The sequence below is a fragment of the Sapajus apella genome, unplaced genomic scaffold, assembly GCF_009761245.1.
Source record: "Sapajus apella isolate SASKATOON/1434 unplaced genomic scaffold, GSC_monkey_1.0 scaffold5, whole genome shotgun sequence".
NCBI lineage: Eukaryota > Metazoa > Chordata > Mammalia > Primates > Cebidae > Sapajus > Sapajus apella.
Window position 1 is genome coordinate 49,507,478 of NW_022436945.1, and position 17,754 is coordinate 49,525,231.

The 17,754-nt window shown below is 34.3% G+C and overlaps 1 long non-coding RNA gene across 1 annotated transcript; it reads left to right on the forward strand.

Moving 5' to 3' along the window:
- Window positions 1-924: 924 nt before the first annotated feature.
- LOC116546251 lies at window positions 925-16,793 on the forward strand. Its single transcript, XR_004266646.1, has 4 exons — window positions 925-1,036; window positions 9,656-9,662; window positions 9,724-9,729; window positions 16,783-16,793. It is a non-coding gene; the product is annotated as an uncharacterized LOC116546251 (long non-coding RNA).
- Window positions 16,794-17,754: the final 961 nt, after the last annotated feature.

Genomic DNA, 17,754 nt, shown 5'->3' on the forward strand with positions numbered 1-17,754 from the left:
TTCTACTTGAACACAGAGGTGTTTTCATACATCCTCTGAAATTCAGGTAGAGACTTCCAAACCTCAACTGTTGCCAATGCAATCTCAACATTACATGGAAGCTAACAAGGCATGGGGTTTGCATCCTCTGAAGCAATGGCCTGAGCTAGTACCTTGTCTCCTTTCAGCCATGGCTGGAGTTGGGAGTGCCTGGGACACAGGCTACCATATCCTGAGGCTTCAGAGAGTAGCGGGGCTTAGGCCTGGTCCACTAAATCATGTTTTCCCCCTAGGCCTCAAGGCCTTTGAAGGGAGGGCTGCCATAAATGTTTCTGAAATATCCTGGAGGCATATTATCAATTTTCTTGGCTAGTAACATTCAGCTCTTCCTTACTAAAACAAATTTTGGCAGCTGGCTTGAATTTGTTTTCAGAAAATGGGTTTTGCTTTTCTACCACATGGTATGGCTGCAAATTTTCCAAACTTTTATGCTCTGCTTGCATTTTAAATATAAGTTCCAGTTTCGATCATCTCTTTTTCATGCATATGAGCTAAGCTTTTAGAAGCAACCAGGTCAAATCATGAATTCTTTCCTAATTAGAATTTTTTTTTTTCCATCAGATACCCAAACTCATCTCTCTCAAAGTCAAAGTTCCACAGATCTCTAGAGCAGGGGCACAATGCTACCAGTCTTTTTTCTAAAGCATAGCAAGAATGACTTTTACTTCAGTTACCAATATGTTTCTCACCTCCATTTGAGACCACCTAAGCCTGGACTTCATTCTTTATATCACTATCAGCAGTTTGGTTACAAACATTCAAAAATTATCTAGGAAGTTGTGAATTTTCCCTCATCTTCCTGTCTTATGTGGAACTCAAGTTGTTCCAAGCTGTGCTCATTTCTCAGTTTCAAAGTCACATCCTCATTTTCCGGTTTCTTTAAAACAATGCCCTACTGCTCTGGTACCAATTTTCTTTATTGGTCTATTCTCACACTGATATAAAGAACTCCTTACACTGGGTAATTTATGAAGAAAAGAGGTTTAATTCACTCACAGTTCCATGGGCTGTACAGGATGTGTGGCTGGGAGACCTCAGGAAACTTACAATTATGGCAGAAGATGAGGGGACACAAGCATGTCCTACCATGGCAGTGCAAGAAAGAAAAAGAGTGAAGGGGGAAGTGCTACAGAATTTTAAACAACTAGATCTTGTGAGAACTCACAAGAAAGCACTACGGTGATAGTGCAAAAGCATTAGGAACTATCCTATGATGCAATCACCTCCCACCAGGTCCCACCTCCAATACAGGAGATCATAATTCTACATAAGATTTGGGTGTGGTCACAGTGCCAAACCATATCACATGGCCAAAAATAATGAGACATTTTGCTTATTAGACGATTTTGATTCCAGGTAATTCAATAACTCTAAATTTACTGTAAGTATCTGAGTAAAATGTAAATATAAGACAGATGCTCATTTGAGATTTTACAATTAGAATTAGTTTGATTCAATTTTTAAGTAAATGAAATTTAAAAACCAGGCAGGGCCGGGCGTGGTGGCTCACGCCTGTAATCCCAGCACTTTGGGAGGCCGAGGCGGATGGATCATGAGGTCAAGAGATCGAGACCATCCTGGTCAACATGCTGAAACCCCGTCTCTACTAAAAATACAAAAAATTAGCTGGGCATGGTGGCACGTGCCTGTAATCCCAGCTACTCAGGAGGCTGAGTCAGGAGAATTGCCTGAACCCAGGAGGTGGAGATTGTGATGAGCCGAGATCGCACCATTGCACTCCAGCCTGGGTAACAAGAGCAAAACTCTGTCTAAAAAAAAAATAAAAATAAAAAATAAAAATAAAAACAGGCAAAAACACCAATTTCATTTCATTTAAGCATATAAACATATTTTTTTACTCCAAATGATAATTCTTTAACTATAATTCAGAAAACTTTTAGAAACAGCAGAAAAAAAATTCAAAATGGTTTAATTAAACCTTGGATCACATAGCATCTAAAAAACCTACATGGTCCTATACTACTTCATAAATATAGACTAGACAAAGTAATTAATCTGGGGAGATTAATTTTCATGTTTATTTTATAATTTTGTTGGCTTAATTTAATATAATTATAGTAAATAATTGTTTAAACTGAAGAAAAATTATTTGGAGGTGTTTTCTTTTTACATGCTGGAATGTAACAGTAAATGAAATAGAAAATATAATGCTATTTGCTACTGGAAAAATGCATGTCATATTTTTAAGTTTTGCTGTTTTATGTTTTCGGCTTTCATTTTGGTTTCATTGTTTACTGTATTTGTTGCTGTTTTGTTATATTTTGTTTTGTTTTTGAGTGTTAGCAAAAATCTCTTTTGGATCTTGCTGACAAAACCAGAATTAAGAAACCACATAAGACACCTAGTTCAGCATTTAAATCCCAAATATCAACGTTCTTAGCAACCTAAGTTGCTAAATGAGCTAAAAAGACATGTAAAAGGAGGTATCTTCTAATTGCTGAACTTCTCTTTTTCTCTACACAGACAACCACTAGATGGTGTCTGTGTATTCTGATATTTCTTGGAAACATCTCAAGTGTGTACAGGAAGCCAACACATGAATTGTTCCTTGAGAAGTGGATCAATGATGTGATTGTTTGGAGAGTCAGGTTTTTACACTTGCTATTAAGCTAGATATTTCTAATGTATCTCACATTCTCCTCTTGCAAAATACATCATTTGGGTTCAATTATTACACTGGAATATTCCCACAACCCCTGTGTTCTTATCTGTCCTATGCAATGTGGCAAAATCCTTATTCAGGTGACTAATATTTACTTCTTATAGCATTAAAAAAAAGTTAAAAGTCAAACAAATTTATTTTTAAACAACATTTGTTTAAGGACAGTGGCAAGCATTAGTTAAAAGATCAGTTAAAAAGATAAGAAATCCCTTATACATTTTAAAGTTTATATTACACAGCTCCCTAAAGTTTTGAAAAAAAAAGCCTTTTTCATATCTGGAAGATTATAGAGATCTATATACTTAAATTTAATTAAATTTGAATTAAATACAATCATTCTAATTATAAAGCATGTTTTGTTGCATCAGTATTTAGAAGACATTATCTTATACTTTTAATGATTAATACTATCAAGGCTTCCCTTGAATTAAGATCATATCATTTTCCATATATCTATTCATTTGCCTATCTACCTATTTATCTATTTATTGGTTTCTATTGGCAGATAATAGATTTATACATAAAAGCTAGAATTGTGACAATTAGCGATAACTTTTTTTTTAATTTCGTAAGCTTTGCATGCCTGTTTTACTTTATGAAATATCATATGTGGGCCCGGTGCAGTGGCTCAGGCCTATAATCCCTGAATTTTGGTAGATTGATGTGGGCAGATCACAAGGTCAGGAATTCGAGACTAGCCTGTGCAACATGGTGAAAACCCATGTCTACAAAAAAAAAAAAACAAAAAAAAACAAAAAACCACAACAACCAGGCAGGGGTGGCAAGCATCTGTAATCCCAGCTACTTGGGAAGCTGAGGCAGGAGAATCGCTTCTACCCGGGAGGTGGAGATTGCAATAAGCTGAAATTGTGCCATCACACTCCAGCCTGGGTGACAAATCAAGATTCTATCTCAAGTAAAAAAAAAAAAAAAAAGAAAGAAAGAAAAAGAACTATTATATGTGATATGGATTAGCCCTGATCCCACTCAAGTCTCATCTAAAATTTTAATTACCATGAGTTGGGAGAGGTGCCTCGTGGGAGATCATTGACCCATGGAAATGGGCTAACTTCTTGCTGTTTTTGTGATAGTGAAATAATTCTTACGAGATCTGGTTATTAGAAAATGTGTGACAATACCCCCCTTTGCTCGCTCTCTCTTGCTCTGCCATGGTAAGACAAGTTTGCTTCCCCTTTGCCTTCCACCGTGATTGTAAGTTTCCTTAGGCTTCCTGGTCATGCTTCTTCTTAAGCTTGCAAAATTGCATGTCATTAAACCTCTTTTCTTCATAAATTACCGAGTCTCAGTTACAGCTAGTGCTCGACTTACGACCACGATTGGTTCTGACAGAGCAGTCGTAACATGATTTGGTCGTAAGTTGAGTAGGCTGTATGTACAGTACTGTGAAATGATGTTATAAAAATCTTTAAGTCATATTTTATCGTAATTTTCTTTCATTATTGTTATATATAATAATTTTCTTTGTTCATTTTATGCCATTTGTATAATCTCTACACCATTTTGTTTCTTATTTTTACATTCGTCAGGTTTAAGTAAAACACTGCATTACCAGTACAACTGGTTTAATATTTGCAAAACATACAAAATTATAAAATACAGGTGCACACAAAAATACAAAATACAGATGTAAAAAATACCATAGGAAACATTTTCCCAATTGCAAAACACATCAGAATATATAAACATGTACGAAACATTTAATTGGCCACTGGTGCTTGGCTGTGGATCGTTGATGTCATCATCTGAGGCAGCAGTTGGGGTTACCGGAGTTGGTTTTTTCGTAAACATGGTGAGCTTTATCTGAATTGTATGTTTCTTTTTTTCTTCATAAATTTCACGATATGGACAGAACACATCATGCGCCATCCATTCAATCCTTGCAAATCGTTCGATGTTTGGGTCCATTGCTTCGAAATGTATAAGAAGTTTATTCAGTAAAGATAAACCGTCTGATAATCCCTTAGTGGTGAACTTTCTTTCTGGCTCCTCCTCTTCTTTCTCTGCTCCTCTTCTTTCTTCTTCCGCCACTCTGTCTTCTTCCAGTTCGATTAGCTCTTCATTTGTAAGTTCTCCGGATTCTTTGTCAAGCAACCCTTCGACATCTTCCATTTCACACTCCAAAGAAAGGCCTTTAGCAAGTTTTACTATTTTTCTGGAATCATTTCAAGTTCATGTTCACTGTCAAATCCGTCAAAATCATTAACATAGCACTTAACACAATTTTTCCAGATGCCATTCATGCACTTTGTCGTCACAGCCTCCCAGACGGTAGCGATATTCTTGATACATATCAAAATGTCGTAGTGTTTCCAAAAATCCACAGCGGAGCAGTCGTGGCTAGTGATTGTGGTCATAAAATCGAATGGTCCTAAGTTGCATAGGTCGTAAGTCAATCAATACCTGTAGTTCTTTATAGCAGTGTGAAAACAGACTAATTCAATATGGTAGTTAATTTCAGAATTCAATGAATGCTATCACTTTATTGAGAAAGGACTGACTATAAGACCAGGACTTGGATATATGTTACAATCTAGACAAGGAATTGTGATCACTTAACAAGTAGAAAGTATTTGATAATCTAATATAACTTGGATGTCTCTTCCAAATCTCATTTGAGATGTAATCCCCAGTGTTGAAGGTGGAGCCCAGTAGGTTGTGTTTGGATCATGAGGGTAAATTCCCCATGAATGGAAATTTGGGCCATCCCCTTGGTGATAAGTGAACTCTTTCTCTGAGTTTAAAGAAGGTCTTGGCATTAAGCAGTGTGTGGTCCCTCCCCACACATTCTCTTTCTCATTGCGTGATAGATTTGCTCTGCCTTTGCCTTCTGCCATAACTGGAAGCTTCCTGAGGCCCCCCTAGAAGCAAATGGCACTATGCTTCTTGTACAGCCTGCAGAACCATGAGCAAATTAAGCCCCTTTTCTTATAAATTACTTACTCTCAGGTATTTCTTTATAGCAATGCAAGAATGGGCTAACACACCATCTACATGAGAGCGTAAGTCAATGATCTTTACATTTGTTCTTTTTAACATAATTCTTTTCAGTAATTCCACATTATTTTATATTGGTTATCATAAGATTTCTTTAAAATTCTTAAGAAAATTGGACAATCTGATTACTTGCTATTTTGAGTCATGCTTTTTTATAGTTAGTAGCATAGAATTATGAAAACCTGAAATGCAATTGTCATGTCCCTGAGAAGGATGTGTGTTCTGTGATTTTTTATGTGTGTATAAATGTATATATATGCATGATGGATAGATAGAGAGATGAATGGAGAGACAGAGAGTTAGATAAATGGATTTATTTTCTGAACTCTTTTACTAAAGAAGTCTTATTTAAAGAACTACAGAAACATTTTTTATAACAACACCTTTTCATACACATCATTATGACTTTCCTGGGAATTTAGCTTATTGTGTTTTTTGCTTTTTTGTGAACATTTGTGTATGCAGAACTCTTTCCTCTTGTGTGATGTAAAACATATATGCTGACGTTTCCAGAGGTGATAAATGTATTGGCTATTAAATCAAGAATTTCTTTTTTTTTTGGGGGAACGGAGTTTTGCTCTTGTTACCCAGGCTGGAGTGCAATGGCGCGATCTCGGCTCACCGCAACCTCCGCCTCCTGGGTTCAGGCAATTCTCCTGCCTCAGCCTCCTGAGTAGCTGGGATTACAGGCACACGCCACCATGCCCAGCTAATTTTTTGTATTTTTAGTAGAGACGGGGTTTCACCGTGTTGACCAGGATGGTCTCGATCTTTAAATCAAGAATTTCTAATGCAATGCTTTATGATTAGTTGCCCTAGACTTATGATAAATGATTTGCTTTTATTTTTCTTCATATGAATGCAGATATTCCTAAACATGACTGTGTGAAATAGAAAAAAAAATATGTCATATAGTGTTTGTTTTGCAAATCTGAAATTAAAGCAAAGTAGATTCAGGTATTATGAACACATAATTTTTAATCGATATTAAAAACTCACCTTTATTATTATTATTTTGCTATTTGAAAATTGGTGATTTACTTTTTCTATTGTTTGCTAAAACATTATTTATTTTAAAACATGCAAATATAGATTACTTTGCTTATCTAATTTTATTAAATACATACATTAAATATACATTTTCAGTATTAAGTACACATTTGTAATTATAAGATTTAGGGCACTATCTTTTTTAAAAAAATAAAAATAAATAAATGACAAAGATTGAGATAGATCTTACTTCCAGAATTACAAAAACTACCTATAAATACGTTGTGTTGAATGTTTATTATTAGGCTTAAAAATGCAAAAAGTGCTTTTCAGTAAATCATTTTATTAAAAAATGTAATATTTGAAATACTTTGCATTATTACATCTACTTTATAAAAATGAAAACAGAAATCAAGAGATTTAAGGAAGTTTGCATCCCATTGCTTATTTTTGACTGAGACTTGGATTTGATTTAAGGCATTTGGACACCAGCGTCCCAAAGGCCTGACTTTCACAAGGAATGGCTGGAAAACATCAAAAATTAATTCTTCATGCAACCTAGTCTAACCATTTTTTTAAAAAAGGTGTATATTATTCCTCAAATTCTTGTTATCAGGCGGGGAGAGAGTATTTTTGGCTGCTTTCTCTTATTCCCTAAGCTTTATTTTTTGTTATTTAGATCCATAGTGGAAGTTCTTTGCTGTGCTATAATATATTATGAATATAAAATCATTTTTCTTGGGATAGTAGTTCTTAAAGTATGGGATATGTTAGTATTTAAAATTATGTTTTTATTCCACAAAGAAAAGGAAGATGGGATTGGGCTAAGCAGGATATTTTAAGTCACAGCTTGATCTATATAAAAATATAGAACTAAATCAAAATAATCAAAATCAGAAGTTTTGACAGCACACACACACACACACACACATGCGCATACACACATGTTAACCAAAACATACCTAAATCTACAGAAAACAGATTACATTCACCTTAGTATGTGTGCAGTTTTGCATTTATTAAGAATTTCCAGAAGAAAAATTTGTAAGAAGAATAGAAATGATTATCATGTTGATGCATGTTTTGGCTAGGAAAAACAGATCAAAAATTTACTGTCAATCATAAAGGGAATTCGTGAAGACATTTCCAGATACTAATATAAAATAGTGTATTGTTTAATAATCAATACTTAAATGTACATGGTAGAAAAATATTATTAATTAAAGAAGAGAATCTGAGTAAGTTAAGCTTAAGACAGTTTAAGAATAGTAACTGCAATGAGGGTACCTGTAATGGCACCATTATGAGGTAATAGTAAGTCTGATTATAAAGACTATAATTTATGGGAATACAATTTTCCAAATCATAAGCTCTATCATTTGTACTGTCATAATTCAACACCCAACAGCAGTAATTTTTTCTTTCCACAAATCTGCAAATAGTAAGTTATTATCCATACAACATGAAAAGTTTATCTTAGACTGCATTTTCCCCTGTATGTTTACATTGTATAATGAAACAGAGCTATTTGTTTATTTGTTTTTAAGCAACTCTTTTAGATAACATAGACATGTCTCATCACACATGACCATTTTGCTGACTAACAATGAGATAAATACCATGATCAGTATTTGGCAATATGTAAATGCCTCAAATGAACCTAGATTCTATGTTGCCAACTGTGTACATCTGATGGCAAAATAAACTATCTTTGTACCTACATAAAAGACGGCATGAGAACTTGTGGTTGTCATAATTTAGTTTGTATTATACTTTTGTTAAAGCTTTCATCAAGATTTTTGTCAGTCTTAACAAATGGTAATGGTGAGGAATAGCTATATTCTGTTGTCATATAAAGAATTTTCCTCAGAGAAAATTTAGAATTGCTAATAGCTTGCTTTATCAAATATCTACTTTATGATCTTAAAGAGATTACTCGGCTAGGAAGATTTAGAATTAGATGAAATGACTTCATACTACATTGAAAAACTTGAGTTTCTGTCTGTTAGGGAAATACTCCCTTTTCTGGATTTGTCTTTGAGAGCCAATAGAGTAGATATAATAGATTAGAAACCAAAGATAGACAGCATTATTGTTTTACAAACTTCCACTGCCTACCTTTTTTCTTTTTCTTTTCTGCTTGAAATTACAGTTCCAACCATTCATGGACCAGTTTAGCTTAAAATATGTCAAACATATTACAGTTGCATAACTATTATAAATCACGTTCTCCCGTGGAGGCATGAGATCCCTTATAAACAATTTAAATACCTTTGCATAATTCCAACAGGAAGTAATGATTAGAGAGGGACCTTACATATCTTCTTAATCAGCTGAAACAATAAATTATTTGCAAGAGAATTTGTATTAAAGTTCACAGATTCTAGCACCTATCAGTAAAGTGAGTTGACAAAAGTATTTTATATGATCTTATCCAGCAAGCATCCATGGAGAAGATGTATCTTAGGTAGAAAGCAGTTCTAAGTTTGTGGTTCTGGATAATCCTATAAGGTACTTCCTGAGAAGGGGATTTCAATCTTTAAAAGAGATACAGCTTAAGACACCTTATGAGGGCCTATTATTAGTAATTACTTGTATCTTCCTTTTATCTAAACATCATAGAAGAAAAAGCCAACAACATTATGACCCTATGTTATATTGGTTTTGTTTGTTGGGCAATAAAGCCTGAATGCAATTTTCTTGTTTGGGATTGACTTTGTACTCTTGATGGGAAAACATAAGATGTTATATTATTATTATCTTGTATTTTCACAATTTTCATCTGATATGATCTTAAAAATCTCAAATCTTCTTACCAGGGCTTCACCACTTGAAAGTGACGATCATTAAGAAAAAAATACCGCTGAGCACTGTGGCTCATGCCTGTAATCCCAGCACTTTGGGGGGCCACAGCAGGTGAATCACGAGGTCAGGAGTTTGAGACCAGCCTGAACAACATGATGAAACTCCGTCTCTACTAAAAGTTCTAATATTAGCTGGGTGTGGTGGTGCATGCCTGTAACACCAGCTACTCAGGAGGCTGAGGCAGGAGAATCACTTTAACCCAGGAGTTGAAGGTTGCAGTGAGTCAAGATCACATCATTGTGCTCCAGCCTGGGTGACAGAGTGAGAATGGGTAGAAAGAAAGAAAGAAAAGAAAGAAAGAAAGAAAGAAAGAAAGAAAGAAAGAAAGAAAGAAAGAAAGAAAGAAAGAAAGAAAGAAAGAAAGAGAAAGAAAGAAAGAGAGAGAGAGAGAGAGAAGGAAGGAAGGCAGGCAGGCAAGCAAGCAAAGCATACTGATTTATTTTCTTATCTAAAGTATGAAATGGCAATGTAATTTAACATACATAACACAATAACATCATTTAAATATGTTTAACTGTTTTCCAATAGCTTTTATTTAAAGATTGATTTCTGGGTCAAAGTTTTATTTTCAACAAATGCACACCCAGTAGTTTAAGCAGTAAATGGTTTGTTGAGCAATACTAGGAAGCTCACAGACTGTTTGGATAGACAAGAGCAACAAACTCTCAGTAGAGTGTTAGAAACAATCTCAGAAGAAAACACAGAACAAGCTTTATATAGAAGATGGCGCTGCTTCCTTTAATCTTATTTTGTGATAGCTATGTAGCAGTAAGAAAACTACAACAGCTGTATTCTCCAGAAATATGCTACTTGGAATTTTACCTGTGTCAACAAAATAGATTACCCATGCCTCATTGGGTAATCTATTTGTCTTACAGATTTATATTCTAAATCAAAATTCTACATGGTTTTATTTGATATGCAGTCCTGAAACGATGTGTCCTACATATCTGTACTCTGGTAGCAAGGAAAAGTGAGAAGTATAATTTGTTTTGTTTTGTTTTAGCTGTATTTACCATATTTGGAGTTAAAATTCAAACAGCAATTACAGTTTGGAAATGATGGTGTTGCAAATATTTTAGACTGCTACAAATGAGAAGCACACACTTTATTTGACTCCTTAGATAGCAAAAAGTAACATATACTTTAGCATGCATTCTATTCTTAAATGCTTCTGAACAACAAAAAGATAACACTCTTTCTAAAACGAATGCAATTGACACTGGAACTATAGTAAGGCCTAAGAGAGGTGCCCAGGACAAAAATTTTAAGATGGCATTAATTGCAAAATGTAGAAAGAAGCCCAAATGTCAAGTTGCAAATTAAATATATCTGGAAAATTATCTTTTTGGTAGACAAAGTCTTGCCGTAACATTATATTACCTATGACATAAATTACAGAACTCACCACAACTAAGACAGTCTATATTTAATTCTAGAGTAAAGGGATAAAATTTAAAAGGGAATGAGTTTAAAATGTAATTATAATTATTAAAACTCAAATATAGAAGAAAATGTATGCACCAATTACATTCCTTGTCTCTCCTGTATATCCCATACTTCTGTGATGTCAGCTTGCATTTCAATCATGATAAGCAAGAAAGAGAAATACATTTTCAAAATAAGCACCTATCCATAGAGGAGAAATTCCTATTTCCTAGATGATGAAATATGTTTCAGGTACTCTATTAGAAGATCAGGAAATATTACAATTTCTGGGAAGTTTTTACTGATGCAACATTAGGTGTCAGATGACCTATGGTAAAAGAAAACTTAGGCTACCAAGCCCTTGCATATGCGTTATATTTGACACCAAATAAACATTTTTCACAAGCATTGGAAAAGCCAAAAGAAGCGGTCTAAATCTTGACTGCTCCTACAAGAAAGGCATGCTCTCCACCACAGAGCTATTTTCCCCCTCTAGTTACCAAGACTGGCTAGGTTCTTTGTAAGTTGATCCCTGGGATAAATGAATAATCAACCACTAGCAAAGGGCTCTGAGAGTGTATCTATTTGGCTTGCCACTTCTGACCTGCTGTCCAATCTGAAACATGTACAATATCTTCTTGTATCTGTTTGCTAAGTGCCTCTATCTGGCTTTACTCCATGTTATTGGGGAGTTCATTGCAGAATTTCTCACTTACATCCCTATCTTCCTGAGGACAGCCGATACAAGGTTTTCCAGATCGTTGTCCTTTTCCATACTAGTGCAATTTTTCTTTCTTTCCTGAAGGGAATGTTCTCAGACACATCTCCAGGGATATAATTAAAGAATAGTGAATGATTCACACATTTTGTCAAGCTATATATCTCCTGGCATTTGGATTACTTCTCTATATGGTTTACGATAATTTATGGTATCTCAATTATTTTAGAATAAGCTAATATCGAATACCAATCAATGTTTTCTACCAATCAAATAAACAATTGCTATCATTCTAATCCATCTATTTCCACTATCTCTTGATATGCGTGAATATCTGACATAAGTTTTTCTGCTACAGATTTATTGTAATTCAATACTTTATATAATCACAATCTTATTTCTTTCTAAGTCTTTTCATGGCTACAAAGAAAAATATAATTCTTCCAAGGCAGTCTAGCAATTGCATGGTTCTTTGAATCTACTTTTGTACAAGAACATAAAATGGCAGGCTTGAAATTGTCTTTCTTTTAAGCTTTTCATAGCACTTACATGTACTCGACCTGCTCATTCATTTTTATGATCTTTAAGATCATAATCATAATTTACAACAGCACACATTAATTCTACAAAATGGATTGCCTTGCTTTCAATAGAAACATCGGGATAGGTGATTCCTTATCTGTGAAAATTTAAAACAGAGGGAAAAATGCTTCACTTAGCATATGGTAAAAACTGTAAGAATTATTTCCTTTGATGATAATTTGGATATAACTTCTTCCAAAATTAATCAGATTTCTACTTTCCTCAAAGTATTTTTCTCTGAAACCAGTCTTAGTATTTTTTATTTACCAACATAATTAGTTTCAGATACTAAAATTAGCTGTTTCAAACAGGAAGGAATCTTCTGAAACGAGATTAAAACAAATTATAAGCTAACTCACAAAACTTTTTGGGGAGCTTTAAAAAAAGATTCTGGCTACATTTCTAGGGTGCCGTTGAAGGTTAAACTGTTGTTTAATGCTTGAGATATTTATAGACAGGATCACTTTGCCACCAGAGTCAGGAGCTTGCTGTTACTCCTTTTTATCAAGAAGTGTGCTTTTCCTATTTGCTATTTGTGCAGTTACCCTATTTTTCATTTTTCATTGTTTTCATCTAAAATAAAATCTTATACTGATACATATAATCATTTGTTTAAAAAGATTTTGCATGGTAATGAGTAGCAAATGCACAATCTAACATCTATCCAAAATACATACAAACAATACATACAATTGAATACTTATACAAGGAATACTTATGCAATAGTTGTTTCAGTTTACTTTGGCATGTTAAATATAACAAATATCTTTCTGTCCAGAAAAGGAAACGGAGTTGGTCTGGATGCCAAAATGCTGTTAAACTGGCTTTACTGTGGGAGCTACAGACATGACACATTAAAGCATAGCACCAATTTCTGAGAAGTCTTGAGAACAATGAGCTATTAAATGGTGTGTTTGTGTGTATACTCTATATATTTCATTTCAGTGTTTGATATCATGCTCTTACTACAAGTTCACCCTCTTAAACGCTGAAGAAAAAGAAATGAAATTTGAACATCTCTCCAGCATTTCTTTTATTTGAGTCTAGTATGAAATGATTTTTTTTTTTTCAGATGAGGTCATGGTTAATCTGGTACTGCATCCCTGGGAAAGAAGGAAGTGACTGGATTGGTTTCATGAACTTAAGCATGGATGAAGATTGGAATGAGAAGTTGTTGGATTATTTTCCATGGAAAAAGCTTTTAAAAGTAGCCTGACTCCAGAAGTAAGTTTTTTATACGCTATTTGATTTTTCTCCTTTATCGTGTGAACATAGATAACAGGCTAGGAGGTGCAGTGAGACAGTCTCTCTGTGTTTCCCAGGCCATAGGGCAGTATCACAATCCAGGCTCACCACAGCCTCAATCTCCCAGACTCAGGAGATCCTCCCACCTCAGCACTGTTTGCAGCTGGGACGACAGGTGACCACCACCATACCCAGCTAATTTTTGCATCGTTTTGTAGAGACAGGTTTGTCTCTTGTACTCAAGAAAGATATATTACTATATGTTTGGAAGGACAAGCTAAGAATGGGTGATAAATTGTTTAGGACATAGTTTGCACACAAGTTGCACGTTGCTTGAACTTATTTTAGAGAAATGAAAAACAAATCCATATTTTTTTAAGCCAGAGATTTTCAGTTCTCTGCTGCTAAGGCTGAATTTGATATTTAAAGTTTTTATTTTATTTTATTTTATTTTATTTTATTTTTTCTTTAGGTAGAAAAGGCCAGGTTTGGTGGCTCATTATTGTAATCCTAGCACTTTGGGAAGTGAAGGATCCCGTGAACCCAGGTATTCAAGACCAGCCCAGCAACGTGACAAAACCCATCTCTACAAAAAATGCAAAAATTAGCCAGGTAAGGTGATGGTCACCTGTATTCCCAGCTACGAACAGTGCTGAGGTGGGAGGATCTCCTGAGCCTGGGAGATTGAGGCTGTGGTGAGCCTGGATTGTAACACTGCCCTATGGCCTGGGTAACACAGTGAGACTATTTAAAAATATATATATACAATCTCCACGCTTAGAATGAAACCAGTAATTGTGTTTGGTAATTCTACTTTATTTTATTCTCTTTCCTTTTTTTTTTTTTTTTTTTTTTTTTTTCATTCTCATGTTGAAAGTGGAACCTATAGAAGCACAGAACATTTTTCCTTTCATTTTCTCCTCCCCTTGTATCCTCAAGTTTACTTTAATTCAATACCTCAGGGTTATTAATTATTTTTATGTCTTCTGTTTAAAAGATAATGGGAAGAGAACTAAGTTAAGTTTTTTTTTTTTTTTAACTTCAATAAGAAGCCAAGCTTTTGAACATATTGGAGCTTGAACTTTCAATGAAGTAAAGTCTTTAACTGAACTTAAATCATCTAATTAAATAGAGTTGTCATTTTCCAGAGCAGAGGAATTTCAGTTAAACAAGCATTTCCAAGAATTTTAGACTATATGAAATGCAAACCACATCTCTGTTGTTGCTCGTTTTCCTCTTTTTCATTCTTTCTTTTTTTTGTAATCTCATATACTTCTTAGTTTTTAAATTTCATTTTAGATTTGGGGGTACCTGTGAAGGTGTGTACATAGGTAAACTCATGTCATGGAGGTTTGTTGTACAGATTATTTCATAATCCAAGAATGAAGTCCATTACCCAATAGTTATCTTTTCTGCTTTTCTTCCTCCTCCCATTCTCCACCCTCAAGTAGATTGCAGTGTCTGTTGTTTCCTTAATTTGTGTTTATAAATTCTTATCATTTAGCCCCCACTTATGAGAACATGCAATATTTGATTTTCTGTTTCTGTGTTAGTTTGCTCAGGATAATAGCCCCCAGCTTTATCCATGTTCCCACAAAAGACATGATCTTGCTCTTTTTATTGCTTCATAGCATTCCATGGTGTATATGTACGTTTTCTTTATCCAATCTGTTATTGATGTACATTTGGGTTGATTCCGTGTCTTTGCTACCATGAACAGTGCTGCAATGAAGATTCACATGCATGTGTCTTTATGAGAGAATTGTGTATATTCCTCTGGGTATATACCCAGTAATGAGATTGCTGGGTCAAATGGCAGTTGTGCTCCTAGCTGTCTGAGGAATAGCCAAACTGCTTTCCACAATGGTTGAACCAGTCAACCCTTCCACCATCAGTCTAGTGTTCCCTTTTCTCTGGAACTTCACCAGCATCTGTTATTTTCTACTTTTTAGTATTATAATAACAGTCCTGACTGATGTGAGGTGGTATCTCATTGTGGTTTTAATTTGCAATTCTCTAATGATCAGCGATATTGAGCACTTTTTCATATGCTTATTGGTCACATGTATGTCTTTTTTTGAAAATTGTTTGTGACCTTTGCTTACTTACTGATGAGATTGTTTTTCTCTTATAATTTGTGTAAGTTCCTTATAGATGCCAGATATTAGACATTTCTCAAATGCACAATTTGCAAATATTTTCTCCCATTCTGTAGGTTGTCTTTTTACTCTGTTGATAGTCTCTTTTGCAGTGTAGAAACTCTTAAATTTAATTAGATCCCACTTGCGAATTTTCGCTTTTGTTGTGATTGGTTTTGGTGTCTTTGTCATGAAATCTTTGCCCATTCCTGTGTCCAGGATGGTATTGCCTAGTTTGTCTTCTAGGGATTTTATAGCTTTGGCTTGTACGTTTAAGTTGTTAATCCATCTTGATTTCATTTTCGTATATAGTGTAAGGAAGGCATCCGGCTTCAGTCTTCTGTATATGGCTAGTTATTCCAGCACCATTTCTAAATAGAGTCATTTCTTCATTGCTTGCTTTTGTCAGCTTTGTCAAAGATCAGGTGATCTTGACTGGCAGCAATGACTAGGTAAAAAGTAAAAGATTAAGTATTTTATTCCCTTGGTACATTTTTCTTACTTCACTGAGAACTTACTTGTTTTTATTCAGTGAATTTTAAGATCTACACATAACAGAATTCTTCATGAAAAATAGAGATGCTTCTACCTCATTTAATGAACTTACATATTTTTCCAGGATTTTTTAATTATTCAGGTTAGTTGAACCAGTGTGATTTATTCTTCAAGACTAAAATGAATTGTTCACTTGAAGTACTTTAACAGTCAACATTGTTGAAGCAGAGCTGTTTATTATACATAATTCAAATGAGTTTAGCCTGTATTCTATAAACTACCAGAATGCCTCATTAGTCCAAATGGATATCGCTGTGAACCAACAGGATACTCATGATTTAAAAAAACATGTTTTCATTAACGATTGACCTATATAATAGAGGATCTTGTCTCCAGGTATAGAGAAGAAGATGTCTAAAATATAAGTACTCCAGTGAAAATCACAGAAAGCTATGCTATTCTCAGATTATGAGTATTTTTTATGAAAATGAAGAACTGCCAAGAAATGTCATTTTTATATGAATCTAGGCTATCAACCACACAATAAAACTTTGCACATTTTAACCAAGTAACAAACCTATCAGAAAAATGAGGATTTGCAACACGTGTGCTTTTAGGAATTAAAATTTAATGTAAACATCCTCAGATATAATTGAAAAGATAGTGACTTTTATTTTTAACATGCACAAAACTGTCACTAAATTACATGGATACAAACAGTTTTGAGTATGGATGTGAAATTATACTAATAAATACCTCATCTGTGTTTGGAAACAATGCAAAGCACAGGGAATACACACTTACATTTATAGTCTATATAAGATCTATGAGCATATATGTAAAATGCATACACATATATACTCATACACATGTGTATGTTTAGTCCTATACGTTACTTGTTTTCATATATATATATATATACACACACATATATATACATATATATATAATGAAAAACACTTTTATAGCTCTAACTCTACTATCACTATGCATATAAAAATAGAGACAATTATAAACGAGAGACAAGAATAACAGAGAAGAGATGATTCTCAGATTTTCTTCAAGAACAAAATCACAGGTTCTCTAATGACAATTATATATATGGACTGCAATTCTTTCTTTTTCAGATATGGTTGAGCTTCTTTAAAGAGACCACATAGTTAATACCCGCAATGGAGATTGTATTGCTTAGGTAGAGTATCTTTAAGGTTCCATGTAATTGTTTTAAAAGGTATAAACCTTAAGAACTGTTTTGAATTTGTTTCATTTTGACTTTTAGCCACTCAATAATAAATTTTCTGTGTATGCTTTTCCCAGTGTCATAGAGACTAGAAGCCCAGAACATCTATTTCTTCATAATTCCTGTCAGCAGAATTTTAGATTGTATTCCACCAACACAAGGCATTTACAAAAGCATTGGAGGGGATAACAGAAGCAAATATCATTCCTGTTCATATGGATGTGACAAAGAATCACATGGGCCAGGAAATGCATATGACAGACGTAAGGTTTTGCTAGTGACTTCGGACATTGTCTATCAAAATACTCCCACTAGT